Source organism: Dasypus novemcinctus, chromosome 16 (genome assembly GCF_030445035.2).
Source record: "Dasypus novemcinctus isolate mDasNov1 chromosome 16, mDasNov1.1.hap2, whole genome shotgun sequence".
In the NCBI taxonomy this organism is placed as follows: Eukaryota; Metazoa; Chordata; class Mammalia; order Cingulata; family Dasypodidae; genus Dasypus; species Dasypus novemcinctus.
In genome coordinates, this window is record NC_080688.1 from 18,631,475 (window position 1) to 18,659,183 (window position 27,709).

The window sequence follows — 27,709 nt, forward strand, 5'->3', positions numbered from 1 at the left end:
AACAACTGGGCAGAAATAAAAATTAGAAACTATTTCAGAGTTGTCATATTCAGACAGTTGGGCCAGAAAAGAAGGAAAGAGATGAAGGTAAGTTTTCTGACTCAATATTCTGTGCTGAGTGTGTTACTATTAATATACCATTAAAACATTGTGGTTTTTTTCCTGATCTTCAGTATCTATTAATAGTGACCAGTTACTTGGCATATACTAGGTATCAGATACTGCACTAAGCACTGTCAGCCACATTATCTCATTTAATCCTCACCTCTGAAGTAGGAACATTAATGGCCTTTTACAGGTGAGAAATTTAGGAATAAAAAGACTGTCATTTGCCTAAAGTCAAACTCTCCAGGTCCAAGTCAAATCTTAAGTCTGTCCAATTCCAAAGCTGGTGCTCCCCATATCTAGCTACTGCTCCCGCGAATTGCTGTGGCTCAGAATTCAGTTCTCACGTCATATCACTTGAGTGCTTGATGAATGCCCAGAAGCATGCTTGCAAAGTGGAATACCTAATCTTGGTTCTTGAAGGACTTGTCAGACATATATGAACAGTTAAAAAGAAATCATTCAAGGCAATATCTCGAGGCATTGATAGTAAGCTACTGTCCTGTGAGCTGGAGTCAGTAAGAGGCAGCTTCATGCAAGTAGATTGTAAGGTGGGTTCAGAGGGCCCAGGATTTCTCAAAGTGGGATCCAATGACCTGCTTTAGAATCATCTGTTCCAACAACTAAGCCTTGGTTTTTACTTTTTCCAAAAAGCAATGAAAAGCCTCTCTAGCTTTTTAATCAAGGAAAGCTATAGCAAATATTCTGGAGCAGTTTGACAAATGACATGCAACAGAATGAAAGCAGGGAGACCAGTTGGGAGTTGACTGTACACATTTAGTATAAGGTGACATATGCGTTATCTGTTACTGCATAACAAATTACCTCAAAACTCTGTGGCTCAAAACAATAAGCGTTTATTATCACAAGCTGTATGGGTCAGGGATCCAGGAGCAGCTTTCGCTGGCATGGGCATCTCACACGAGGCTGCAGTCAGCGTGCTGGCTGGCACGGGAGCCGGCTGCCGGCTTGGGCTAGACGACGCGCCTCCCGGACGGCTTCCTCACATGGCTGGCAAGGGGTGCTGCTGTCGCCAGGCCACGGTCCTCGCCACACAGACCTTGCTAGGTTATCCTGAGTATCCTCGTGGCCTGGCAGCCAGCTTCCCCCAGCGTGAGCGATGTGACAGTGAGCAGGATGCAGACCAAAACGTCTTTTACGGCCTTTCCTTGGAAGTCACACCGCCATTTCCACGCCATCCCAGGCATGACTGAGCTCAGCGCTGTCCCGCGTGGAGGAGACGACACGCACACCAGGAGGCAGCCCTCCTCGGGGCCATCTCGGGAGCTGGCTGCCACAGGAAATACCTAAAGCCCATGGGGACAGGAAGGATGGACAGAAATCACACTGGTCTGAGACATTTGAAGGAAATACTTGGTTTCCAAATGGCTAGAGTGAAAGAGCAGGAAAGAAGTATTAAATAATTCCACTTTTGTGTTTGGGAAACTGGAAATAGCACTAATTAGAAATGGGGGAAGGAAAGCAGTTTTACGGAAGGGAACACATTTCGTTTTATCTATGCTGACTGGGAGATGCAATGGCACCTCTAAGAAAGGGGTCAGCAGGCTTTTTCTGTAAAGGACCAGAGAGTAGAGACTTCAGGCTTTGTGGGCCTCATACACTCGCTGTCACATTCTGCTTTGGGGGTATACGTTTTACAACCCTTTAAAACATAAAAACTGTCCTTAGGTTACAGGTTGTACAAAAATAGGCATGGGCTGCATTTGGCCACCCCTGCCCCAAGTAAACTGCCCTGTGATAGCTGAAAATACAAGTGCAGGGCTTGAGACATCAAGGCTAGAAATCCAAAACTGTACAGCGTTGGTATCATTAATGTTTTCCTACTTGCCTCTTTTACAGGTAGAGGAGTTAAGTTGTATTATTGAGCATTAAAGTTAACGGGGGAAAAAAAGCCTTGCTACAAAAAGTGTGTTCCATAGATGAAGCACAATATTTGCAATTCCAGCCCAGCCCCGGAGTACCCCAAAAGGCTCCCGACAGACTCGGCGACTGGCCAGCCCCATGAGAACAGCACCCACAGCGAGTGGGGGTCTCTACCTGTGCTCTCCGGCTGCCCTGTACCACCCTGGGCTGGGTGCTGCTGTCCCCATTCTGGAGATGACACTGGAGTCCTCTGGCACCAAGCAGTGTGCCCCAATCTTTTCCTGTGTCCCTACAATCAGCTGCCTGGCTCCCCAGAGCAGTTTTCCCTTAGCCAGAAGCCACCAGAACAGCCCTGCCTATTCTTCAGAGTGTAAAGTTGTAAAAGAACCTATGAAACCCTTGACATTGGAGCAGACCCACCCCTTTCTGAAATGGAGAACCGAAACACAGAGGCAAACACCCACTCCTGAGAAGCCAAAAGCTCCTGGCTTGAATCAGATAGGTACAGGATTTTTTTTTGCTTATTTGTTCATTTGTTTTTTGAGGTACTGGGGACCAGGGATTGAACCTGGGACCTCATGTGGGAAGTGGGCATTGAACCACTGAACCAGATCAGCTTCCCTGAGTTTTGTTTTTCGTTTGTTTTGCTTGTTTGTTTTTGTTTTTTCAGTAGGCATCAGAAACCGAACCAGGGACCTCCCGTTTGGGAGGCGGGTGCTCAACCACTTGAGACACATCCACTCCCCCAGATTTTAATAATACCTGGTCCTAATGCCAAATGTGTGGCGGGGCCTCCAAAGAACATTCAGTGCCATCCCCTTTCCTACTGGAAAAGAAACCCAGAGCGGGCTCAGCATTGCTTCTGCAGGAATGGAATTGCCAACAGCTCCCTTTCTAAACGAACACAGAGCAAAGGATGGTCTGGTGGGGCCCGCGGCCTCTGACAGCTCCCAGGGGAAGGCTGGGCTTCTCCTGCCCATCAGCCCAGGAATTTCTGATTGGTGTGAAGAGTTGACACAGGAGCTCCCTAGCGTATCCAACTTTTATTTTGCTTTACACTGAAAAGGCACCAGAATTCTGGATCTGTTTCTATGCTTTGGGCAAAAAAATTGAAAATTAAATCTTAGGCAAAAAAATATGACACTAGGAAATGAATTAGTTTCTCCTGAGGTTCTTACATCTGCTATGAAACAAACTATAGGTTTGGTTACAACAAAGATAAGGGAAAAATGTATCCCATTTCACATGCAGAAAGCAAAATGAAATGGGGATGTGTTGTGTTGTCACACACATATAATTAAAAAGCCATCTCCTAAGTTAAATCAAAGTCTGTGGTCAGTGGAATACCGTAAAATCGAGTAAAGAAGCGTAATGCGCAAGCAAAGCCCGGTGGTGTTGGCAGAGCGCAGCGCTCCAGCCCTGGCCCTGCTCCAGCGGCAGCCAGGCCCCTCCTGAGCCAGCAGGCAGCGGGAAGGACCTGGCCAGGGCCCAGAGGGAGTGCGCCGAGGGGCTCCTGCCGCACAGCCACCCGCGGTGAGGGACAGGCAGGGTCCAGGGCTGCAGACCCAGATCTGCGGGTCTCCGGGCTCCCCAGGTCATTCCAGGCGCTCCAGCGTCTTAAGGCACCCCTCTCGCCCCCCGGCCCCAGCGTGCTTTCTGAGAAAGCCAAGGCAGTCCTTCTGTCCAGAAGCACAGCGCACGTAAGGTCAAAGCCCACGAGAAACGTCCACTGGAACGGTGTGAAGGTGCGGAGTGTAAGAAAGCCATTTCCTTCTTCACTTGGATATACTGGATTTTAGGGAAGGGATATCAAAGATCTAAATTAACTTCTTGTTTAGTAAACAAACGAACAAAAAAACACCTTTCTTCCCAAAAAAACCCAGGAGATTTCACTGCCTTTTTAGTGTCCCTCTCCTAAGTGGGCCCCGCAGCCTGCTGGGCATGCACTCAGAGCAGGTGTTCTTCCTGGCGAAGCAAACCCGCGGCAGCGTGCGGTCCGCAGGCCACAGTGGGAGCGGTGGTTTCCGTTGGGCAGCGGCCTCTCAGCCCGCGCGTGGCCGCGTCCCCGGCGTCTGACTCCAGCTCCGGCGTGGCCGCCGCGTGCCTCATGCCCTCGCAGAGGCCGGGGCCGCCAGGTCCTCGAGCTCGGCGTTAAGGCTGCCGATCACCCACTCCACGGCCTCGCGACCCTGCGGGGAGAAGAGCAGTGAGGCACGTCAGCACGGGGGACGCGAGCGGGGACAAGCCCGAAGCTGTCAGGTCCCAGCAGCGCAGGGGGCGCTGGGGGCACCTACCGAATGTGAACAGAACAGCCCCAAGCTGCTCGGGCAAACAGTATATGAGGCTGACATTTTGACTGTTTCCTCAAATTAGAAATCAAGGTGGTATTTCCCATGGCTGTCTACCCTCGGCTTTTCAAGACGTGCTTTATCTCCTTTTGTGCTGGCTGTGAATTCTGAATAGCAAGGACTGCATAAATAAATACTGAATCCATTACCTTGCCAAAAGAGAAGTTACAAAGCCAAATGATTTCACACTGAACAAAGTTTGAAAACAAAGGCTACTTCTTCCTTAGTTTAATGACTGACCACCCTCAAGAAAAAAAAATTAAGTTTATTTATAATGGAAAGGATAGGAGAATAAAAAGCCCGGCACATGGATATGCTTGTTTATATCCTGCTGCCCCCGCGAAGGCTGTGAGGTGGCTGAGGAACGGGCACATACGCCTGTCCTTGCCCTGAGCGTCTGACGGGCCTCCAGAGCTCTGCAGGCACACCGCACATTCCATCACCCTTCCCCAGGGTCAAAGAGTCTCTCCTTGTGACACCCTGTCTCTGCCTCAGGAATGCGGTCGCCAGAATCACAAACGCCCCCATTTCCCTCCAGAACCAAACTGCCTAGATGACAGCTTGTAGGCCGAGGTGCAGAGGGAAACCAGCAGAACAGGAGCCGCCGCTGGAGGAAGGGCACTGCCCCGCGGCTGGGGAGACACGTCCAGCCTTGAGAAGGGCCGGCGAATGCTTTGCAAGAACAGCTGAGGTTTCGTCCTGCACCCACCACCTTAAGAAGACCCAGCCAAGTGGGTGTCTGCCAAAAGCCCTCGTGCTTCGGGAATTAAGACTTAGCTGCTGTACAGCTAATCCTCAAGAGGGAGCGTTCTTCAAGTTGATGTAGCTTAAAAGTAGGAAAAGACACCAAAGAGTATGTACAGTAAGAGCCCATCTGAACCGAGAGAGTCTACAACTACCAGCAGGAGGATCGCATCCGTCAGCCATGTGGGATCTAAGCCCCCTCTTGGGTTAGAGGCAGAGTGGACATCGCCATCCCAGGGTCCTCAGGATGGAGGAATAAAATATGATTAGAGTGGACTTACTGGTACTCTACTACAGAACTACTGTGACTCTAGCAATGGAAGAAAATGAAGCATTGATCTGGAGAAAGTGGCCATGGAAGTTGCTGAGGGCAGGGAGAGGGAAGAAGAGATGTGATGTGGGGGCATTTTTGGGTCTTGGTGTCCTGAATTCTATTGCAGGGAGAGATGCAGGACATTATCTATCCTGCCATAACCCACTGAATGTACTGGGGGAGAATATAAACTACAGTGTAAATTATAATCCATACAGTGTAGCAGTGCCTCAAAATGTATTCATCAAATGCAGTGAATGGGCCTCACTGATGAAAGAATCTGGTGATGTGGGAGGAGTGGGGGGGGGTGAGTTTGGGGTATATGGGATCCTCATATTTTTTAATGTAACATTTTGTATGACCTATGTATCTAAAAAAATTTAAAAACGTATTTTAAAAAAAGAGCCTATCTGCGTTTTATAAAAAATAAAGAAAAAGGAAAAGAAAATAACACATATGCTCCCATGTAAATAAAACATTTCTGGAAGGCCACATAGAAATGAGGAGTGCCTTTATGCTTAAACGTGGACTTTCCTGTACTTTTTAAAAAAACTATAAACATGGATTCCTTTTATGTATTTTTAAATTAATGTAGTCAATAAAAATGAACAGAACTTTGATTCTGAAGACAGTGGGGAAAAAAAGACCATTTTATCTCTTTCTCTTTTGAAAATCACCCCAGAACCATATGGAGAAAAATAGGAAAACAAACTTCAGCAATGAAGAGGCACCAGTAGCCTCAAACCCCATTATATGAAGATGGAAAGCAAAGAGCAGAATGAAAAGAGCTCTTAGAGATTAAAAATGTAATTTCCTGTAATAAAATATTAGTGAAAGAGTTGGACGATGTCCCAGAAGGTGGAATAAAAAGGAGAACATATATAAGAATATTATAAGATTAATAGAGGGGGCTTAATAGCCGACTAAAAGGACTTGCAGAAAGAGAGATGTGAGAAAATGGTGGGTAAATTATCAACAAAATTATTACTACCAGAACCAAGGGCCCGCCAAGTTCCCAACACAATGAATTTTTCTGGGTGCCCAGGTATTGCCGAGTTCATATCAGTTTGTTCTTTCTTTCCTTTCCTCTCCCTCTGTTCCTCCTTCCTCTCTTTCTTTCTCTCCTTCTCCCTTTTTTCCTGTTTTCTTTCTTTGTAACTATCTTTTCCTGTGTTGTAACTATAATTTTTTTCTGGGTTTTTATTTTATTATGAAGTTTATATAACATAAAATTAGCCATTTTAGGAGGCGACGTCAGCAAGATGCCCCTGACAAACACATTGCCCTCCGCTTAGAAACAGTGAAAAATGGGCAGAATCTGTCAGAACCAACTTTCCTAAAACTCGAGGGGAAAAATCAAGGCTAGGCAACAACGCATCAAACACTGACGGGGCTCGGGGGGCGGAGAGGGCTAGCCTGGCTCCTGCCTCTCCCGCTCGGGGGGCGGGAAGGGCTAGCCTGGCTCCTGCCTCTCCCTCGGTTTGCACAGCAGTTTGTGCGCCCCACAGCGGCAGCTTGACAGCCTGTGTGCTTGTGAGTGTGGGTCCCTGGGGCCTGAGAACGGGCACCCTGAAACAAAACTACTGGCCCCAACTGGCTCTGTGGAAGACTCGGCTCGGCACGCGTGGGAACAGAACTTACCGGCGTGCAGAAATGCCCAGAGAGGAGGAACAGAGCAGCCGAGCGGAGCCGGGCGGAGCCGGTGGGGAAAGGCGGCGCAGTGAGCCGACTGCAGCTGCGGGTGACTGAGGCCAGGAGTGCCCCCACGGCCCCGGGAGGAAAAGGTGGGGAGAGAAACTCCTTTCTTGGCGGGGAACAGTCGCACGTGCTGGGGAGTTCTCGAAAGCGACCACGCATGCGCGCGACGCAGGCTCAGAGAGCTCTAGGCTCAGCATGAGTGGGGCGCAACACAGACCCCGCGTATCCTAAGACCTCAGGCACGACGGAGAATCTCACGCCAAAATATTCAAATGCCCAGATTTCAACATGAGATTACAAGACGGACAGAGAAACAGGAAGAGCTGGCCATCAGGAACAGTGAAGCAGAAGAAGCACAGGCGCTGTAACAACTAAGCAGTGAGGCAAGATTACTCTCCTAAATAGATTCAATGAATTAAAAGAAAAGATAGACACGGAACTAAAGGAAATCAGAAAGGCAACGCACAAACACAAGGAGGAATTCGAAATTTTAAAAAGGAATCAAAGAAATTTTAGGCATGAAAAGCACCAAAACAGAAGCGAAAATATGCTACAGGGATTCAAGGGCATGTTTGAACAGGCAGAAAAAATACCAGTGAACCAGAAGACAGAATGAGTTCAATTATTTAATTTGAAGAGGAGGAAGAAAAATGAATGGGAAAGAAAAGTGAGCAGAGTATAAGGGACAGGTCGGTCACCATGAAAGGACTAAGTGTACCAAATACACGTTACGGGAGTCCCAGAAGGAGAAAAGGAAAAGGGGCTGAAATAATATTTGAAGACAGCCCAAACTGATGAAAGACAGGAATAGGATAAGACAAGGAGACTCACACTAACCACACTGTAAAGCAACTGTCACCGCCAAGGACACAGGGAGGGCCAAACAGCAGCGAGAGAAGCTGTCATCACACAGGGCCCTCGAGGAGAATAAGTGCAGGTTTCTCACGGAAGGAACCCAAGGAGCCCAGCCAGTCAAGGACACACTTGGTGCCAAAAGAGAAATGGAGCCGATCTAGAACTCTACGCCCCGCAAAAATGGGGGCTGCGAGCTCCACACGGGGACCCTCAAGGCAAATGCAGCCCGGTGGGAGCCGGTGGCCAGAGTGGCCCCGGGCCGGGCGGAGCCACGATGGTGTTGTCAATGCCCCTGAACCGGCCGAAGGAGGAGGGCAAGGAGCCCACAGCCGAGCTCTTGGTCAAGGCTGGTGGTGACGGGGAGAGCACAGGAAACTGCCCCTTTCCCAGAGGCTCTTCCCGAATCCTTGGCTCAAAGGAGCTGTGCTCAGTGTCACTCGTTGACCTGAAGGGAAGCCTGCAGACTTGGGCTCCCAGGACCGGCCCTCCATTTATGACCTTCAACAGTGAAGTCAAAATGGATGTAAATAAGATTGAGGGATTTCTTGAAGAAGACTTATGCCTTCCCAAGTAATTAAAGCTTTCACCCAAACACCCGGAATCAAATACTGCTGGAATGGGCATTTTTACCAAAAGAAGTCAAGCCAGAAGCTAAGGAAGCACTAGAGAGGCATCTCTTGAAAACGCTTCAGAAACTGGACAAATATCTGACTTCTCCCCTCCCTGATGAGATTGATGAGAACAGTATGGAGGACTCTAAATCTTCTACACATGAACTTCTGGATGGCAATGAAATGACATGAGCTGCTTGCAACCTGCTCCCGATCTGCACCTTGTCAAGGTGGTGGCCAGAAGGTATCCCAAGTTTGATATCCCAAAAGGAATGCCTGGCATCTGGAGACACTGAACTAATGCTTACAGTGGAGATGAGTTCACCAACACTCGTCCCGTGATAAGGAAGGTGAACAGCATATAGCGATGTAGCCGAAAGACTCACCAAGGAAAATGGCAATTAGGAAAGAGATGTCTTCACATCCTCCCCAACAGAATATGCTTTTCCTAACAGACTGCTGCTCTTCCTATAAAGCAGAAATTTTATTTTGCATGAACATGCAGTTATTCAAGATTAGAATAAAGGATAGACAAGGTATAGTAGCTATCTTAAAATACACAGTCCTAAGCAGTACTATTTTTAAATTCTCTTACCCTGCCTACCTCCCCAACCCATAACCGCCTCTCCTCTAATCTAGAGCAAACTTTTCAGGTTAGAGGTAGCATGACATCTCTCTGGAGCCCTCACCACACACTGTGGATAGAGGTACAGTGTTTAACTGTTACATTGGTAGCCATGACTTCATCAATCTGCCCCAAAATGGTGCATAATGCGTGGTACAAGGAATGTTTATGAATTTTTGGAATTTTGTAATATTTAGTAAAAGGATATAAAAGAGGGGAGCGGATGTGACACAAGCAGTTGAGCGCCTGCTGCCCACACGGGAAGTCCCGGGTTTGATCCCCAATGCCTCCTAAAAACAAAAACAACAAGCAAACAAACAAAACAAACAACTCAAGGGAGCCAGTGGGGCTCAGTGGCAGAGCTCTGGCTTCCCAAATACAAGGTCCCAGGTAAATCCCTGGCCCTGGTATAAAAAAAAAAGCATTATCCATCCAATGTTAAAAGCAAGATAAAGCACAGAGATGACCAACTTTCCATTCCACTCCCATTTAATGTTAGACTTTGGGTAGAGGATTGTTCACTCCTTTGGGACTAAATTATAGTTGTGGTGAGTGTGTATTTACTTCATTTTTGCCTAATCTCAATGCATTTCCATGAATTAAGTTTTTCTACAGCCATGTTGAGAAATAGCACCCTGCATGAATTTTGTTTTTTAAATTGAAATCCTAAACCAGGACTTACATGTGCTCTAACAGGGAGGATGAACTTGGTGAAAATAAAATGAGGGAAGCGGACTTGGCCCAGTGGTTAGGGCATCCATCTACCACATGGGAGGTTCGCGGTTCAAACCCCGGGCCTCCTTGACCCGTGTGGAGCTGGCCCATATGCAGTGCTGATGCGCGCAAGGAGTGCCCTGCCACGCAGGGGTGTCCCCCGTGTAGGGGAGCCCCACGTGCAAGGAGTGCGCCCCGTGAGGAGAGTCGCCCAGCGTGAAAGAAAAATGCAGCCTGCCCAAGAATGGCACCGCACACAGGGAGAGCTGACACAACAAAAAGAAACACAAATTCCCGTGCCACTGACAACAGAAGCAGACAAAGAAAAACATGCAGCAAATAGACACAGAGAACAGACAACCAGGGTGGGGGGAAAAGGGGAGAGAAATAAATAAATAAATCTTAAAAAAAAAAAAAAAAAGAAAGAAAAGAAAATGAAAGTTTGTTGTTTTTTTTAATTTGTTTTTTTTTTAAATGAACTTTCTCAATACTATTCCAAAGACTGTAGTTGTGACTATAATACATTTTTGATAATATTTTATAATTTTTATCAAAATATTGTTTAAGAAGTGCTATTTCTCATAGGCTGGTTTTGAAAAATTTAAGTTTATTGCTTTATATGGCAATATTTTCCTTCCTTTTATATGTGGGCACATTTAGTAAGCCCTGTCTTTAGAAAGCAGCCGGACTTTTATAAGCATACTCCATTTTTTACATATCATTAATTACGTTGTTATACAAAGATGATAGGGAAAGTGCCATATTTTGTCCATTGGGCTCAGAAAGATTCCTTTGTCTTTCCTTTCTTAGAACTTACTGCTGATCACGAGTTTTGGCACACATCTTTTTGTAATTGGATATTGGACAATGACTTATTTGGTTCCAGGAAAAAGCACTATCAGGAGCTTCACACAGATGATCTGTTGAGGGATTATATTTCACTTGCTTCTGTGGGTAAAAGTGTTATGTCTGTTCCAGTACAGATGCAGGAATGATCGCTTTTCATCTCCCTTTTAAACAGTGGTAACTTGGCATTCAGGTGATGTTGAACCTGGCCGGATAATTTTAAAGTATAAAAAAGACTTGAAAGAAGGAAGGCCTGTTCTTTCTCCTGAATGGTAGATAAGTGGTACCAAGTGGAGGGCTAAGAGAGAAAGCTTTATTCCTCAAAATATACTGCTAAAAAACACATTCAGCAACTCAGTTGTGAAGTATTTTCACTTTGGATATTTATTCTCCTTGATGTCTTTTTAAGTCAGGGAAGTTAGTCAAATGAAATTGAGATTGGCAAAAGGACAACTGCTAAGAAGAAGGTGATTCTACAGCATGTTTTTATCCCACTGTATCTCTGTGGAAAGATCAGAGCTTAAAAATTTTGGAAGATTTGGGACATAAAAGTTTTTATGGTGACTTCATATAGTGTTTGATTGACATAATGGAAATCAGCTGCAATTGTTTCTAAAACTACTCAATAACTTCCCTCTTAATCCACCTCAGTGAGGAGATGACAGCGTGAATTGGAAGTCTCACTCATTTTCATGGAATTTTGATACATTTTTGTATTCAACATGTGGAAAGCAATCTACTATTTCAGTTATCTTTTTTTAATGTAGATGCAAATTTTCTATACAGTTGTTATCCTTTACTAGTATTAACTTTTGTGATAAAATTCAAATGATAATTCATGGTAACTTTGGCCTCCATAATTTATCTTTAAACCCTTGAGCAATCTGTATATGTGATTAAGAGATTTTTAACAATTATTCTTACACAAAGTTGATCCACTCTAGAATTTAGGCATTACCATTTTACCTCTATTGGGTTTTAACTCTCCAGAGTTGCATGCAGATAGCTTTTATTTCTGTGCATTAAAAAAAAAAATCCAGTTAGAAAACATCTATGGAATTAAAAAGAGAGGAAATAGAAATGTATTTTTTCATGCACATTTTGATGCACATTTCATTAAGTTTATTGATTAATTTCTTACACTGGTTATAATCAGTATTTGATTCAAAGAGAGGGAGGTATTCATTATTGATATACTATACTGGCCTTTTTATTCTACCATTTATAAATTATCAAGATTGGGGACACCATACTTACATTTTTATCATGGAAAAAAAATGTTCAAGTCCCCAACCCGTAATGTTGAACAGAATTGGAGTATTTTTTTTAGAACTACTTGAAAAGGCAAATGGAAGCTTTTAATAGAACGCTTCTATTTTCTTCTCTCTTGGAACTTATATACCAGTATATTGCTGGCAACTATTGTATTAAAAAGTAAAGTATATTTTCACTATAAAAAAAATTGAGGGGTAGTTTAAGACATTACCAGATAAACAAAAGCTAAAGGAGTATGTCACCACTAAACTGCCCTGCAAAGCAATACTAAAGAGAGTTTTTCAGGTTGAAAGGAAAGAATACTAGACAGTAGCTCTGAGTGCATGAAGAATAAAGATCTCTGGTAAAGGTAAATAAATGGGTAAATACGAATGTCAGTATTGTTGTATTCTCAGTATATAAATCTACTTTCTATTTCTTACAAGATCTAAATTACACATGCATTAAAAAATAATCGTATTTCTATGTTACTGGGCACACAAAATATAAAAAGGTAATATGTGATAAGAACAACATAATAGGGGTGATAGAGGTATATAGGAGCAGAGACTGTGTTTGCTATTGAAGTTAAGTTGGTATCAATTCAAATTTAGGATGTTAAATAAGCCCCATTGTAACCACAAAGAAAATACCTAAAAATATAAAGAAAAGAAAATTAGAATGGGATCAAAATGTTTCACTACAAAAGAGCAACTAATGGCAGTAATGGAAGAAATGAAAGACAAGAAAGGTATAAGACATGGGAAACAAATGGCAAAATGGCTGAGGTAAGTCCTGCCTTATCAGTAATAACTTTGAATATAAATGGACTAAACTGTCCGATCAAAAGACACAGACTGACAGAATAGACCATAAAAACCATGATACAACTATATGTTTTCAAGAGACTTACTTTAGACCCAAATATACAAGTAGGTTGAAAGTGAAGAATGGGGGAAAAAACATTCCATGCAAACAGAAACCAAAAGAGAGTTAGATGACTATACTAATATCAGACAAAATAGACTTTAAGTAAAAAATTTGTTACAAGAGACAAAGAAGGACACTATATAGTGATAAAGTATCAATCCACCAAGAAGACATGGCAATCATAAACATTTGAACTAATAATAAGGCTCCAAAATATACGAAGCAACCATTTTCAAAACTAAAGGGAGAAATAAAGTTCTACAATAGTAGTTGGAGACTTTAACACACTACTTTCATTACTGGATAGAACATCAAGAGAGAAGATGAATACGGAAACAAAGGACTAGAATGATACTATAAATGGCTAGACCTAACACACACGTGAAACGTCCCACCCAACAACAGCAGAATACACATTCTTCTTAAGTGCACATGGATCATTTCCATGATAGATTATTTCTTGAGCTACAAAACAAGCCTCGATAAATTTTAAAAGACTGAAATCAAATATTTCAACTACAATGGAATGAAGCTAGAAATCAATACCAGAAGGAAAGTTGGATAATTCACAAATATGTGGGAATTAAACAATGCACTTGAATTAGTCAGCCAAAGAGGTGCTGATTAAAAATACTGGAAATGGGTTGGTTTTTATAAAGGGTTGGGAACTTACAGATACCAGGCCATAAAACATAAGTTACTTCCCTTACCAAAGTTCATTTCCACGTGTTGGAGGAAGATGGCTGCTGACATCTCCCAGGGTTCAGGCTTCCTAGGTTTCTCTCTTCCCAGGTCTTGCTTCTCTCTGGGTTCAGGTCCTCTGTTTTCTCCACAAGGTCATCTGTAGACTATGAGGCTCCCTACGCTTTGCCTCTCTCCACAAGGTCAGCTGTAGGCTATCAGGTGAATGGCTCTGTCTCTCTACCTGGGGTTTCTGCCATGTCTAAGGAGCCATCTCTATTCCTCTGTGTTCTTCTCCTGGCCCAGGGTTCCCCCCTTCCTGGGGCTTGCTTCTCTTTCCTCTGCGTGCTTACTTCCTGGGGCTCTAGCTCAAGACTTCAGCATCAAATTCCAAATCAAAACTCCAACATCAAAATCCTCCAACTCTGTCCTTTGCCATGTGTTTTATTTGTGAGTCCCCACCCACCAAAGAGGGAGGACTCAGTGCCCTACTGACATGGCCCAATCAAAGCCCTAATCATAGTTTAATCATGCCTAGGTACAGATCAGTTTATAAACATAATCCAGTATCTATTTTTGGAATTCATAATTATATCAAACTGCTGCAGCACTATTAAACAACAAATGGGTAAATTTTAAAAATCACAGTGGAAATCAGAATTCTCATAGATCAATAAAAAGGAGAGTACAACATAGCAAAATCTTTGGCATGTAGCAAAGGCAGTAATCAAAGGGGAATGTATAGATATGAATACCTTCATATATATATAAATTGTAATCAAAAACCTACCATCACATCTTGAGGATATAGAAGAAGAGCACATTAAACCAAAAATTATTAGAAAAAAAGAAACAATAAATATTAGAGTGGAGATAAATGAAATAGAGAATAAACGATTCAGTCAATAAAATAAAAATTGGTTCTTTGAAAACAATAAAATTGACAAACTTTTTAGCTAGACTTACAAAGAAAAAGGGAAGATGTAAAAAAACAAAAATCCAAAACGAAAGTGGAAACATTACTAGTGATCTTGCCAGATTTCAAAGGACTATAAGAGAATACTATAAACTATATACCAACAAATTAGATAATCTAGAGGAAATGGATAAATTCCTAGAAACACAGTGTACCTAAACTGGTTCAAGAAGAAAGAGAAAGTCTCAACAGACATATAATAAATAAAGAGATTGAATCAGTAATCACAAACCTCCCAATAAAGAAAAGTCCAGGAACAAAGGATTCAATGGTGAATTCCACCAAATGTTCAAAGAAAAATTAACACCAATCCTCTTAAAACTCTTCCAAAGAAACTGAAGAAGAGGGAACCCTTCCTAACTCATTTGATGAGGCTAGCATTACTCTGACACCAAAGCCAAATAAACATCATAAAAAGAGAAAACTACTGACCAATACCCCTTATGAATATAAATGTAAGAATCAAAAAAAAAATTCTAGTGAACCAAATCCAACAGCACATTTTAAAAAGATTTATACACCACTATCAGATGGGATTTATTCCAGCAATGCAAAGGCAAGAAAAATAATGTCATACATCACATGAAAGAATGAAGGAAAAACATTATATGATCATCTCAATTGACACGGAACAGATGTGACAAAACAGGACAAAAACACACTAAAATAGGAATAGTGGTGACATTCTCAACATGATAAAGGGCATATATCCTCAGACTTTCCGAGCAATGGCAGGCATCTTCAGCCTACACAGACTGGACTGGTATACCTGTGAATCCACACCCACCTCCCAATAGGATAGGAGGGGGCTGGTGTTTCCTCAGCTTTTCCAGGCAATTGCAGGTACTTTCAGCCTACAAGGACTAAACTGTTGGGCACCTGTGGTTCCATCTCCACCCCCAAAAGGGCAGAAGGGACAGTATTCATTCAGCCTCTCAGGGCAACTGCCGGTGCATTCGGCTCACATGGATTAGTTTGTTGCACACTCCAAAGGGTCCACCCATCCATTGGCAAGGGTGGAGGGGGACCTGTGCTATGTCTGTCTACCTGAGAAACTGTGGTTGTTTTAGGCCCGCATGGCATAGATTGCTGTCCACACCTGCAGCTAAATGCCCACACCAGGCAGGGGAGGAAAGGACATGAAGCTTCTTCAGTCTCTCCAGGCAACTACAGATAGTCTTGGCCTGCATGATGTGGAATATTACACATGGCTGCAGCTCTGTCCCTACTCCTGGAAGAGGAGAAAGGTGGGAAAAGCTTCACTGGTCCCTGGAGAAATGTAGGCAGCTTCAGCCTCCACAGCTTACAGTAACAGCTACATCCTTGACTTCTACTACACAACCAGCAAGATAGGAAAGGCAAGAAAGCCCAAAATTAGGGAGAGAAACTGCACCCAGAATAAATATCTCCAGTAAGACAGATTCCAAGACACCAACAAAAAATTAAAATCCACCTCAAGAAACAGGAAGATATGGCCCAGTCAAAGGAACAAGATATGCCTCCATATGATATAAAGGAGTTGAGACATCTAATCATAGATGTTCTAACAAATCTCCTTAATAAATTAAATGAAATGACTAAAGATATTAATGATATTAAGATGACACTGGCTAAGCACAAAGAATTTGAAAGCATACACAGAAAAACAGAAGATCATGTGGGAATGAAAGGCACAATAAAGGAAATAAAAAATACACTGGAGGCATATAATAGCAGATTTGAAAAGGCAGAAGAATGGATTGGTGAGCTAAAAGACTTAGCCTTTGAAAGTGGATATACAAAAGAACAGATAAAAATTTCAATAGGGTCTCAAGGAAGTAAATGACAGAAGAGACATGCAAACATACATATCATGGGTGTGGAAGGAGAAAAAGAGAAGGGAAAAGGGACAAAAGGAATATTTGAAGAAATAATGGTAGAAAATTTCCCAACCCTTTTGAAGGACATAGATATCCCTGTCCAAGAAACAACAAATTCCAATCCGAAAAAGTACAAATAGACCTACTCTGAGACACATACTAATCAGAATGTCAAATGCCAAATACAAAGAGAGAATTCTGAGAGCAGCAAGAGAAAAGAGATGCATTACATGCAAGGGACACCCAATAAGATTAAGTGTCAATTTCTCAACAGGAACCATGGAGGCAAGGCAGTGGTATGATATATTTAAGATACTATGAGAGAAAAACTGCCAGCCTAGAGTCTTATATCTGGCAAGATTGTCTTTCAAAAATGAGAGCAAACTTAAAATATTCACAGAGCGTTTGTAACCAGGAGACTAGCTTTGCCATAAATACTAAAGGGAGTACCAGAGCCTGAAAAGAAAAGACAGGAGAGAGAGGCTTGGAAGAGAGTCTAGACATGAAGATTATATCAGAAAAAAGTAACTAAAAGTGTAAGAGATTGATGAAAAAAAATATGATAGACAGCTAAAACCCAAAGGTCAAAATGGGTGAAATAAGAACTGCCTTTACAGTAATAACATTGAAAGCTAATGGATTAAATTCCCCAGTCAAAAGATACAGACTGGCAGACTGGATAAGAAAATATGAAACATCTATATGCTATCTACAAGAGACTCAGCTTAGACCCAAAGATACCAGTAGATTGAAAATGAAAGTCTGTTATTTGAGACAAGGAAGGACATTGTATTTTAATAAAAGGGATGATTCACCCGGAAGAAATAACAATCATAAATATATATGCATCTAACCAGAATGCCCCAAGATACATGAGGTAAACAGTGGTAAAACTGAAGGGAGAAGTAGATACCTCTGCAATAATAGTTGAAGAGTTCAATGCACCACTCTCAGCAATGGATAGAGCATGCAGGCAGAGGATCAATAAAGAAAAAAAGAGCTTGGATAACATGATAAATGGAGTAAACCTAATAGATATATACAGAACATTGCACCCCAAAACAGCAGGATATACATTCTTCTCAAGTGCTCATGGCTCTTTCTCCAGGATAAATAGGTTGGGTCACAAAGCAGATCTCAATTAATTCATCAAGATTGAAATTATATAAAGTACTTTCTCTGATGACAATGGAATAAAGTTGGAAATCAAAGAAGAGGCAGAAAAAGGGAAATTTTACAAATATATGGATCAAACAATACATTCTTAAACAATCAGTGGGTCAAAGAAGAAATTGTTAGAGAAATCAATAAATATCTCAAGATGAATGAAAATGAGAACACAACATATCAGAACCCCTGGAATGAAGTAAAGGTAGTACTGATAGGGAAATTTATAGCCCTCAATGCTTACATTAAAAAGAAGAAAGAGCTAAAATCAATGACCTAACAATATAGCTGGAGGAACTAGAAAAAGAACAGCAAAGTAGTCCCAAAGCAAGTAGAATGTATGAAATTAAAAAGATCAGAGCAGAAATAAATGAAATTGAAGGAAAAAATGGAATTAACCTGAAAGTTGGTTCTTTGAGAAGATTAACAAAATCAACAAACCCTAAGGTAGGCTGACAAAGAAAAAAAGAGAGAAGATGCAAATAAAATAAAAATAAAAATGGCACTACTACTGACCTCACAGGAATAAGAGATCATAAGGAAATATTCTATGAACAACTGTATGCCAACAAACTAGACAATGAAGACAAAATGGAAAAATTCCTAGGAACATATGAACAATCTACACTGACCCTGGAAGAAATAGAAGACCTCAACAAACCAATCACAAGTAAAGAGATTAAAAGAGTAATCAAACAACTCCCCAAAATGAAAATCCCTGGATCAGATGGCTTCACAGATGAGTTGTACCAAGCATTCAAAGAAGATTTAATACCAATTTTACACTAGCTCTTCCAAAAAACTGAACAAGAAGAAACACTACAAAACTCATTTTATGAAACCAATATCACCCTAATTCCAAAGCCAGGTAAAGGTATTACTAAGAAAGAAAATTACAGATTCACTTCCCTAATGAATTCAAGACTCCGCAACAAAATACTTGCTAATAGAATCCAACAACACATTAAAAGATTTTTTCATCACGATCAAGTGAGTTTTATACCAGGCATGCAAGGGTTGTTGAATACAAACAAAATCTATCAGTGTAATAGACCACATTAATAAATCAAAGAGGAAAAGTCACATGGTCCTAGCAAATTGACACAGTAAAAGCATTTGACAAAATACAACATCCTTTCTTGATAAAAATACTACAAAAGATAGGAATTGAAGGAAACTTTCTCAACATGATAAAGGCCATCTATGAAAAACCCACAGCTAACATTGTACTCAATGGTGAAAGACTGAAAGCTTTTCCATTGAGATCAAGGACAAGACAAGGATGCCTACTGTCACCACTGCTGTTCAATACAGTGCCAGAGTTTTAACTAGAGCAATGAGACAAGAATAAGAAATAAAACGCAGTCATATTGGAAAGGAAGAACTAAAACTTCCACTATTAGCAGATGATATGATCCTATATCTAGAAAGTCCTGAAAAATCTACAACAAAGCTGCTAGAGCTAATAAACAATTTCAATAGAGTGTCAGGATACAAGATCAATACGCAAAAATCAGTGGTGTTTCTATATACTAGTAATGCACAATCTGAGGAGGAAGCTAGGGAAAAAAATTCCATTTACAATAGTGACTAAAAGAATAAAATATTTAGGAATAAACATAACCAAGGATGTAAAGCGCTTGTATTCAGAAAACTACAATGCAGTCCTAAAAGAAATTTTAAAAAGACCTAAATAATTGGAAGAACATTCCATGTTCAGGACTGGAAGACTAAATATCAGTAAGATGTCACTGCTGGGAAGAAGATGTGGCTCAATTGATAGGGCTTCCAAAAAAAAAAAAAAAAAGATTAAATTCCGAAAACGAAAAACAAAAAAAAAAGCGATAGGGCTTCTCTGCCTACTATATGGGAGGACCTGGGTTTGATCCCTGGGGCCTCCTGGTGAAAAAGAAGAGAAAGTGTGCCAAATGAAAAACTCAATTATCAGATTTATTTGGAAGGGTAAGAGGCCACAAAGAGAAACATCTTAAAAAGAAAAAAGTGAAGTTGGAGGACTCTCACTTCTGGACTTTAAATCATGTTACAAAGTTACAGGGGTAAAAACAGCATAAAGATAGACACATAGACCAATGGAACTGAACTGATGGTTTAGAAACAGACCCTCACAACTATGGTCAAGTGATTTTGACAAGCCTATCAAACCCACCTAGCTGAGTAAGAACAGCCTATTCAACAAATGGTGCTGGGAGAACTGGATATCCATAGCCAAAAGAAAGAGGACCCCTGTCTCATACCTATACAAAATTAACTCAAAATGGATTAAAGTCCCAAATATAAAAGCAAGAACCATAAAGATCCCAGAAGAAAATGTAGGAAAACATATTCAAGACCTGGTAGTATGTGGTGCACTCTTAAACCTTATGCCAAAAGCACAAACAATGAAAGAAAACATGGATAAATAGGACCTCCTCAAAATTAAACATTTTTGTGATTCAAAGGACTTCATCAAGAAGGTGAAAAGGCAGCCCACTCGATGGGTGAAAATATTTGGAAAGCACATATCTGATAAAGGTTTGATTTCCATTCTATATAAAGAGATCATATAATTCAACAATAAAAGTGCAAGGAATCCAATTTAAAAATGAGCTGAAGACGTAAATAGATATTTCTCCAAAGAGGAAACACGAATGGCCAAAAAGCACATGAAAAAATTATCAATATCACTAGCTACTAGGGAAATACAATCAGATCAATGAGAGATCATCTCACACTGCATAGAATGGCCATTATTTAAAAAACAATATGTGTTGAAGAGGTTGTGGAGAAATAGGAACACTTCTTCACTGTTGGTGGGATTGTAAAATGGCATAGCCTCTGTGGAAGACAGTTTGGAAGTTCCTCAGGAAGCCAAATATAGAACTGCCATATGATCCAGCAATTCTTCCACTAGGCATAGATCCAGAACTGTGTGGCAGTTTGAGATTTATGAATTCCAAAAAGAGATATTATGTTAGTAAACTTGTCTGTTCCTCTGGGAGTGGTACCCTTTGATTGCATTAGATTCAGCTGAGATGTCTGATTAAATTATTTTAAGATTAGGGCTTTGATTCGACCAAGTCAGTAGAATGTACAGTTCCTGTCTCCTTTTTGGCCAAATAAATGGCCATTCCATCAAGTAGAACACAGAAGTAGATACACAGAGAAAATACAGAGGAAGAGAGACAGCTGCATAGACAGGGCAGAGGCCCTGGGAAGAGAGACAAGCCATTCACCTGAACTTGTGAACAGAAGACAGCAGCTGAGCTCGGAAAGAATCAAGCCTAGGAAAGAGATGAGCTGTATGCCAGCCTACCGTTGAGATCAGAAGAAGCTGAATCCATGGAGTCTTAAGAGGGAAGAAGAAGCTTGAACCCCTGCAGACATTGCCTGCCATCTTGCTTCAACATGTGGGAACAGAGTTTGGTAAAGAAATAACCTTGAATTGGACTCTTTAGGGCCTTGTAACTGTAAGCTTTTACCCCAAACAAATACCCTTTATAAAAACCAACAGAGTTCTGGTACTTTGCACCAGCACCCTTTTGTCTGACTAATACAAACTGAATGTTATGACACAAACAGACATTTGGATACTGGTGTTCATAGTGGCATTATTCACAATTGCCAAAAGAAGGAAACAACCCAAGTGTCCATCAACCAATGAATGGATAAACAAAATGTGGTATGTATATATATGATGGAATACTATGCTACAGCAAGAGGAAATGAAATTGGGACACATATGATAAGACAGATGAATTTTGAAGACATTATGCTAATGAAATAAGCCAGACACAAAAGGACAAATATTGCATGGTCTCACTAATATGAACTAAATAGGAAGAATAAATGCATGGAGTTAAAACCTAGAGTATAGGTTATTAGGAGAAAAGAGGAGGGCTGTGAAGGAGTACTGATGCTTAATGTATGTAGAAGTTTTAATTGACTGTGTATGTATGAAAATGGTTAGAGTTGATAACACATTATAGTGAGTAGCAGCTGGTTTATAGATGGGATTGTGCTGAAAAGGGTAGTTTAGGGATGTAAATGTCAATTGAAAGAAACTTAGAGAATAATCTAGAGACTGAGTAACAAAGTGAACCCAGGGATGGATGAGAATTATGGTTAATAATAGAAATGCAAGAATGTCCTTCTGTGAACTAGCATAGACATACATCACTATTGCAGGGTAGTGGGAATGTGCAGAAGGATGGGAAAAATACAATTAATGTAACCTATGGAGTATAGTTAACAGTAATACTGTAATATTCTTGCATCAATGCCAAAAATGTACTGCATTAATAATAGGGGGGTATGGAAAAATATGCCAAATGTATATTATTGACCATAGTGGTAACAGTCTGATAATATTAGAGGCTCAACCCTCTCAGACCAATGAGTTGATCACCTGGCCTTCCCTAACCTTTGGGGGTCAGGTCCACCCCTCTCAGACTTGTGGGATGCCGACCTTAACCACACTAATCCTCGGGGAATGTGCTCCACCCTCTCTGTACTGTGGGGCAGCAAAACTCTCCCAGAACATCAGGCAGGAATATCCATCCTCTTCAACTGCTGGGGCAAACTCACCCTCTCTGTCCACATGGGTGGGGTTCCTCTCTTGGCCCAAGGTGAGGTCTGAATTCCAGATATCAGCTTCCATGGTTTTCCTCTTAAAGCTGTTTCTCCTTCAATCTCTCCTTCCCATGTCTCTTTTATTCCAGGCTGACAGTGGTTTTGTTCATACAGCTCTCTCAAAAACCTTGTTGGTTTAGCATGCAGGAAACAGGGGTCCAAGCCACTAGACAGTAAGACTTTCCACAACTCTTTCTGAGATAACTGCATCTTCAATCCTGATTTATAAGTTCAAAGTTTAGTTAAGTCCCCCAGTGTGGCACTTTCATCTAGGAGCTTGATTTCCAGAGACTTGGAATTTCCAGAATCAGTTTCTGTTTTCTTTGTGCCTGATAGTTCAGTCCTCAGCATATCTCTCTCATCTAGCATTTTGCTATAAGCTGCAAGCAGAAGCCAAGCTGCATTCTTCTGATTTAATTTGGAAATTTCTTCAGCTAAATGCCCAGGCTCATCATTCTCAAATTCTGCCTTCCATAAAACACCAGGAGTTAATCTTGCTAAGTTCTCTGCAACTTTAAAACATGGATAGCCTTTCCTCCAGTTTCCAATAACAATTTCATTGTTTACTTCTAAGGCATCATAAAAAGTCTCTTTAACATTCATAATGCTACCAACAGTCTCTCAAAGCACTGTAGGTCTTTTCTTCCAAACATATCATAATTCCTCCAAAAAATACCCCTTACCCATATAAAACCATTCCAGCATTTTGGTAATTGCAAAGCACTTCCCCACTCTTCAGTACCAAATTCTGAATTAGTCAGCCAGAGGGGTGCTGATGCAGAATACCAGAAATTGGGTAGCTTTTATAAAGGGTATTTTTGGGGGTAGGAGCTTACAGATACCAGGCCAAGCATAAGTTACTTCCCTCACCAAAATCTATTTCACGTGTTTGAGCAAGATGGTTGCCGACATCTGGGAGGGTTCAGTCTTCCTGGGTTCCTCTGAGCTCAGCTCCTCTGTTTTCTCCACAAGGCCAGCAGTAGACTATGAGGCTCTCTAGGCTCTGCCTCTCTCCACAAGGTCAGCTGTAGACTATCAGGCAAATGGCTCTGTCTCTCTCCCTGGGGCTCCAGCTTCAGCATCAAACTCCAACATCAAAACTCCAACATTAAGAACCCCAATTCTGTCCTTTGCCATGCTTTTAGCACCCTAATGATGTCCCCAATCAAAGCCCTAATCATAACTTAATTACACCTAGGTACAGACCAGATTTCAAACATAATGCAGTATCTAGTTTTGGAATTCATAACTGCATCAAACTGCTATAGTTGGTGTTATTTCTTCTTTAAACGTTTGTTAGAATTCACCAATAACATCATCTGGTCCTGGAATTTCTTTTTTGGGAAGCTTTTGAGTACTGATTCAATCTCTTTACTTGTTACAGGTTTGTTAAGATTTTCTGTTTCTTCCTGAGACTTGTTTTGGTACTTTTTGTGTTACTAGAAATTTGTTCATCTGATCTAAATTATTTGTTGTGTATATTTGTTTGTTGTAAACTCTTATAGTCCTTTTTGTTTCTGTAAAATTATTAGTAATGTTCCCTTTTTCAATCCTGAGTTTAGTAATTTTTTTTCTTAGTCATGTAACTAAAGTTTTGTCAATTTTGCTGATCCATACAAATAATCAAGTTTTTATTTCATCAATTCTCTTTTTTCTTTTTCTATTCTCTATTCCACTTATCTCTTCTCTAAGCTTTACCATTGATTTCCTTCTACTGGGTTTAGTGTGCTCTTCTTTTTCTATTTCATCTAGGTGTAGAGTTAGGTTAGTGGGGTGAGATCATTCTTTTTCTTAATGTACTCATCTACACTACTACCTGTGGGCACTGTTCTATAAGTATGTTGTGTTTTCATCTTCATTCATCTCTAAGTATTTTCTAATTTCCCTTGTGATTTTTTGGGGGAGGCCCTATTTGTGAATTTTCCAGTTTTTCTTCTGGTATTGATATTTAGCTTCATTGTGTTGTAATCAGAGAAGATACTTTGCAAGAGTTCAATCTTTTCAAATTTCCTGAGACCTGTTTTGTGATCCAACTTATGGTTTATCCTGGAGCATGATCAATATGCACTTAAGAATATATATTCTGGGAAGCAGATGTGGCTCAAGCAATTGGGTTCCCATGTACCGTATAGGAGGTCCAGGGTTCAATCTCCAGGGCCTCCTGGTGAAGGCAAGCTGGCCCACACAGCAAGCTGGCCCACGCAGGAACACCACCCCATGCAGGAGTGCTGCCCTGTGCTGGAGTGCCAGCCAATGCAGAGAGCTGACGCAGCAAGATGACACAACAAAAAGAGACAAGAGGAGAGACAATACGAGACCAAGCAGACCAAGGAGCTCAGGTGGCATAAAAGAATGATCACCTCTCTCCCGCTCTGGAAGGCCCCATGATTGGTTCCCCAGAGCCACCTAATGAGAATACAAGCAGACACAGAACACACAGTGAATGGACAGACAGTGGAGGGAGGGGAGAGAAATAAATCTTTATATGTGTATGTGTGTGTGTGTGTATATATATATATACACACATATATATATTCTGCTCTTGTTGGGTGGAGTGTTCATTTATTTCTATTAGGTCTAGTTGGTTTATGATATTTTTCCAACCTTCTCTTTCCTTACTGATATTCTGTCTAGATGTTCTACCCATTATTGAAAGTGGTGTCTTAATGTGTTTTCCTACAGCTATTTCTTCCTTCAATTCTGTCACTGTTTGCTTTCTATAATTTGAGGCTATGGTTTGAGGTGCAAATATGTTGATATTTGTTGAATTGATGAGACAATCCTTTTATTAATATCCTTCCTTAAAATTTTTGAGGTAAAGTCTATTTTGATGGGTATTTTTAAAGCTATTTCAGGGGTCATTTGATTTCTATTAGCATGGAATATCTTTTTTTTTTTTTTCCATTTTCAATTCTTCATGTCTTTGGATCTAGTCTCTTGTAGCTAGCATTTTGTTGGATCATATTTTTCCATCCATTATGCTGATCTCTGTCTTTTAATTGGTAAGTTTAGTCCACTTACATTTCCCTCCCCCTTCCCCCACCTTGCTGCTTTTGCTGTGTCCATTTGCTGTGTGGTCTTCTGTGTCTATTTCTGTCTTCTCTTTTTGTTTTCTCTTCTAGGATTCACTGGGATGTGATCCTGGGGACCTCCAATGTGGAAAGAGGTTCCCTGTCACTTGCGCCACCTCAGTTCCTGGTTTGTTGTATCTCACCTTGACTCTCCCCTTTCTCTCTTTTGTTGTGTCACCATCTTGCTGTGACTCACCACATGGGCACTTGACTCATCACATGGGCACCTGACTTGCTGTACAGGCACACTTTTTTTTTTTTTTTTCACCAGGAGGCCCCAGGGATTGAACCCAGGTCCTTCCATATGGTAGGTGGAAGCCCAATCACATGAGCCACATTTGCTCCCCCATTTACATTTAAAGTAATTACTGATACAGACTACTTCTGTCATTTTGTTGTTTTCTAAAAGTTTCATGTCCTTTTTGTTCTTGATTTCTTTTCATAGACTTTATTTTTCTTTTTTCCTAGTGTATAATTTTTATTCCCCTCTCATTTCCTTTTCTGTATATTTTTAAGTTATTTTCTTAGCATTTATCCTAGTGGTTACAATTAACATTCTAAATGTATAACAATGCAGCTTGGATATACACGAACTTAGCTTCAATAGCATAGAAAAACTTTGCTTCTATACATTTAAATGCCCCCCTTTATATTATTATTGCCACAAACTATGTCTTTATATGTTGCATGGTCATTAACATAGATTTATAGTTATTGCTCTATGCATTTGTTTTCTAAATCACATTAAAAACCCTAAAGAGGAGTTTCAAATAAAAACATATCCTATCATTTCAGACAGAGGACTCCCTTTTGTGTTTCTAGTAGGGCAGTTCTTCTAGCAATGAAATCTATCAGGTTCTGTTTATCTAGGAATGTCTTATTTCTCCTTCACTTTTGAGGATACTTTTGCTGAACACAGAATTCTTGGTTGACAGTCTTTATTTTCAGCACTTCAAGTATGTCATATGGTCTCCATAATTTCTGATAAGAAATCAGCTATTATCTCTAAGAGGGTCCCTTGCACATGATGAGTTGATTCTATTACTTTTAAGATTCTCTGTCTTTAAAAAATAAACATAGTTTGAAATAATTTCAAACACACAGGAGAGCTGCAAAAATAATACAAACTCCATAATGAGAACTCCAGCATACCTTTAGGTACCTAGATCCACCTATTTTAACATTTTGTCACCTTTGCAGTATCATTCCATCAACTAAACATTTAAGAACAGATTGCACACACATCAATCTTTGAACACATAAAACTCCCATGTACACTTCCTACTAACAAGATATTCTCTTATGTAATCACTTTAAGGGTAGTTATTAAGTGCAAGATATTTAACATTGATATAAAGCTTACATTCAATATTCCATTTTTTTCTTATGTCCCAATAAGATCCTTTTGAGCCTTTTCTCCTCCATTCTTAGATCCCATCCAGTATTAGGCACTGGATTTAAATGTCATTTACTTTTCTCTTTAGTTTCCCTTTCTTTCTTTTTCAAGTGTATAAATATATATACAACATATATCTCCCATCCCAACCTCTTCCACGCCTACCATTCAGTGGGACTAATTTCACTCACAATGTTGAAGTACCCTCATCACCATTCATTACTAGAGCTTTCTCTTCACCCCAAACAGAAACCCTATATTCATTTTCATTAACTCCCCATTCCCACTGCTCACCACTTCTGGTAACCCATACTCTACTTTTTGTCACTATAAGTTTGCATATCCTCTGTCTTTTTTTTTTTTTTTTGTAGTTAGTATGGGTGTGGCAGTTTGATATTATTTTACGAATCCCAAAAAGAGAAGATTGTTTCTAAACTAATCTCTTCCTCTGGGTGTGATGCCCTTTGCATTCAATTCATCTGAGGGGACTCTGCTTAGAGTACCTGTTAGGATTTGCTTTAGGGCTTTTGATTCACCTACATCAGTAAGATATAGCTCAGGTTGAGTCCCTGCCCCCTTGCTGGGTCTGATATAAAGGCACTCACATGGACAGGCATAGGAAGAGAAAGCCCTGTCATTTTTTATCCTGCCATGAGACAGAAAGAAGAAGGCTCAAACACCTGAGGCCCTGGGGAGAGACGAGCCATTTGCCTGATAGTTTACATCTGAGATTGGTAAGAAACTGGACAGCCGAGACTGATATAGGAAGCCCTAAGAGACAAGCCCGATGCCAGCATGCAGCAGAAATCTGGGAAAAAGCAGAGCCGCTAAGACTAAGAGAGAAATCCCCGAGGAGAATAGAAGACCAGGTAGAGATTGCCCACCATCTTGCTTCAACACATGGCAGCTGACTTTGGTGAGAAAGCACCTCTTATGGTGCCTTGAGCTGGACTTTTCACAGCCTTGGAACTGTACGGTTTTACCCAAAATAATCCCCTTTTTA

At 40.9% G+C, this 27,709-nt stretch overlaps 1 protein-coding gene and 1 pseudogene across 1 annotated transcript in view; one reads left to right on the forward strand and one right to left on the reverse strand.

Moving 5' to 3' along the window:
• Positions 1 to 946: 946 nt before the first annotated feature.
• The window catches only part of PRELID3A (PRELI domain containing 3A), a 62,018-nt gene continuing 35,255 nt past the window's right edge, over positions 947 to 27,709 (reverse strand). The window contains exon 7 of the mRNA XM_058277282.2: positions 947 to 4,178. The gene's annotated coding sequence lies outside the window, so the exon portion shown is untranslated. The remainder of the gene's footprint in view (positions 4,179 to 27,709) is intronic.
• LOC101440079 (chloride intracellular channel protein 4 pseudogene) lies at positions 8,222 to 8,963 on the forward strand (annotated as a pseudogene).